The 3174-nt window shown below is 50.3% G+C and overlaps 1 protein-coding gene across 1 annotated transcript in view; it reads right to left on the minus strand.

The window, feature by feature from the left end:
* The window catches only part of SLC25A18 (solute carrier family 25 member 18), a 25282-nt gene extending 22827 nt beyond the window's left edge, over positions 1–2455 (minus strand). The window contains exon 1 of the mRNA XM_037734362.1: positions 2437–2455. The gene's annotated coding sequence lies outside the window, so the exon portion shown is untranslated. The remainder of the gene's footprint in view (positions 1–2436) is intronic.
* Positions 2456–3174: the final 719 nt, after the last annotated feature.

Raw genomic sequence — 3174 nt, forward strand, 5'->3', positions numbered from 1 at the left:
AGGGCCAGGCGTGGCGGCTCACGCCTGTAATCCAAGCACTTTGGAGGCCAAGGCAGGCAGATCACCTGAGGTCGGGAGTTCAAGACCAGCCTGACCAACATGGTGAAACCCTGTCTTAAAAAAAAAAAGAAAAGAAACCCTGGAAATTAAATTGTAAATCATTTTAGTAATAAAAAATTTGGAACAGTGGCAAACAAATCCAAAGGACACAACAAAGACAGCGGGCAACATCCAACAGCCACTTGGAAAAGGGTGGCCACAGAACGGCGAAGAAACATGAATTAAAGACAGAATTGGCCAGGCGCGGTGGCTCACACCTGTAATCCCAGCACTTCGGGAGACCGAGGCGTGCGGATCACCTGAGGTCAGGAGTTCAAGACCAGCCTGGCCAACATGGTGAAACCCTGTCTCAACAAAAAAATACAGAAAAATTAGCTGCGCATGGTACCAGGTGCCTGTAGTCCCAGCTACTCGGGAGGCTGAGGCAGGAGAATCACTTGAACCCAGGAGGCGGAGGTTGCAGTGAGCTGAGATCGTGCCATTGCACTCCAGCCTGGGCAATAAGAGCGAGACTTTGTCTCTCTCTCTCTCTCTCTCTCTCTCACACACACACACACACACACACACAAAGAAAGAGAAAGAATTGAGTCTGCACAGTGACAAATGAAGCTTCAGATGGAAGACTGTCCCGAGGGAGGAGCGCAGAGACAGCCTCTGTGCTGGAGCCCGGGCTGGAGTTAAGTGATCACAGCTTGCTGTGGCCTTGACCTTCTGGGCTCAAGCGATCCACCCACCTCAGCCACCTGAGTAGCTGGGACCGCAGGTGCACACCATCAGCTTGGCTAATTAAAAAATTATTTTTTTGTAGAGGTGGGTCCTCATTATGTTGCCTAGGCTTGATTTCTTTTTTCTTTTTTTTTTTGAGATAGGGTCTTGCTCTGTCGCCCAGGCTGGAGTGTAGTGGCCCGATCTCAGCTCACTACAACCTCTGGGTTCAAGCGATTGTCCCCCCTCAGGCTCCTGAGTAGCTGGGATTATAGGCACCCGCCTGCCATCATGCCTGGCTAATTTTTGCATTTTTGTAGAGATAGGGTTTCACCCTGTTGACTAGGCTGGTCATGAACTCCTGGCCTCAGGTGATCTCCCCACCTTGGCCTCCCAAAGTGCTGGGATTACAGGTGTGAGCCGCCACTACTTACGGCTTTTTTTTTTTTTTTTGAGACAGAGTCTTGTTTTGTCGCCAGGCGCCAGGCCGGAGTGCAGTGGCACAATCTCGGCTCACTGCAATGTCCGTCTCCCGGGTTCAAGCAATTCTCCTGCCTCAGCCTCCCGAGTAGCTGGGGCTACAGGCACACACCACCACACCCAGCTAATTTTTGTATTTTTAGTAGAGATGGGGTTTCACCATGTTGGCCAGGATGGTCTCGATCTCTTGATCTCGTGATCTGCCTGCCTTGGCCTCCCAAAGTGCTGGGATTACAGGCGTGAGCCACCGCGCCTGGCCGATTTTTTAAAAAGTCTAGATAACCCTTAATGGGTAGCCTTGGCTGGGAACCACTGATTTAGGGTGCTTCAAAGCCAAACATGAGCTCACAAAAGTCGAATACACTCACTGCAACAGCAGCTGGGGACATGCCACGGAGGGGAAGCCGGATCTGTTAAACAGCTGTGAGGGCCTTGCACACTGGTATGCCTGGTCTGTCAGCTTTAGGCTCCAAAGGGAGCTGGACTGGGTGGGATGGGCAGGGGGGGCATGAAGGAAGTTCTCAAATTTGCAGCCATTCTTGTTCGCCCTCCTTCTCAGGCTTGGAATAGAGTGACTCCACTGCTCTTAGTCCATACTAATTGCCTAGCAAAGTGTGGGATGAATTTCCTAGGGTTTGCTATGCGATGCCTCAGGTTTGAAGGAGAGGTTCAGCTCAGATTAGTTGCATCTAGGGACTAAAATATAAACGCCAGGGCTTTGCATCAGAACCATGCAAGTTTCATCTGTTGCTAGTTACAAGAGAGCTGGGCCCTTTAAGGTGTGAGGCGGGCTGCTGAAATGTGCATTTCTAACAAGTTCCCAGGATGGCCAGGCTACATTTTGACATCACAATAGATCATGTGACGGAGAATGATCAGAGAAGGCTGAGGTAGTGGGGACAGGGACACCAGCACTTCTCCCAAGCTGCAGCTTCTGCGGATGTGTGCTGTCTGTGGGAAGTGTTTAGTATCACACCAGACGTAATTACTCGCACTGCATTTTCTGAATTATGCAGTCTTCATCTCAGAGTGGAGCCAGGGCAAAAGAGGAATTCAAGCGGGAACGAGGAATCCGAGAACATGCGACTGCTGGATGGAACAAGCGAAGCTTCATCAGTCCCCAAACTGATACGCCCGCACGCAGCTCTGTCCAAAATGTGCTGAGAACACCAACGCTCCACCGTCCCGTACCATTCATTACACTGCAGGGAGGAACCCAGAATCTCTTTCCTTAATCTGGTATCTCAGCTAAGCAGGGCACTCTTCCCAGAACCTTGCCAGAGTCCAGTTTTCTGCATTCTGTGTTTGTTCTCCCTTCATTATGAACCCTGAGCAGATGAAGCTATTTTTTCCCCTTTCGATTTCTTAGTAACTAGGCCAAGTACAAGGCTCACGGGGGGATTAAATAAATACTGAAAACTTGCCTGCAAGAGGCAACATTCTTCTCAGTTGTTGAGGTCGTCACGGGCCAGGCTTCAATTGGTTCTTCCCACCCCTACTCCATTCCTTCTCAAAAGCAAAACCCCTGTAACTCGATCAAGACTGTTGAAGGCAAGGAGAAAAAAAAAAAAAAAAAAAAAAAAGCAAAACCCCTGGATATACCCAAAGAGCTGGTTTCATTGCTTTAAAAAATGCTGTCCAGGCTGGGTGCGGATGACTTACGCCTGTAATCCAGCACCACTTTGGGAGGCTGAGGCAGGCGGATCACGAGGTCAAGAGATTGAGACCATCCTGGCCAACACGGTGGAACCCCGTCTCTACTAAAAATACAAAAATTAGCTGGGCATGGTGGCGCGCGCCTATAGTCCCAGCTACTTGGGAGGCTGAGGCAGGAAAATTGCTTGAACCCAGGAGGCGGAGGCTGGAGTGAGCCGAGATCGCGCCACTGCACTCCAGCCTGGCAACGGAGCGAGACTCTGTCTCAAAAAA

Source organism: Cebus imitator, unplaced genomic scaffold (assembly GCF_001604975.1).
Source record: "Cebus imitator isolate Cc_AM_T3 unplaced genomic scaffold, Cebus_imitator-1.0 Scaffold607, whole genome shotgun sequence".
Lineage (NCBI taxonomy): Eukaryota > Metazoa > Chordata > Mammalia > Primates > Cebidae > Cebus > Cebus imitator.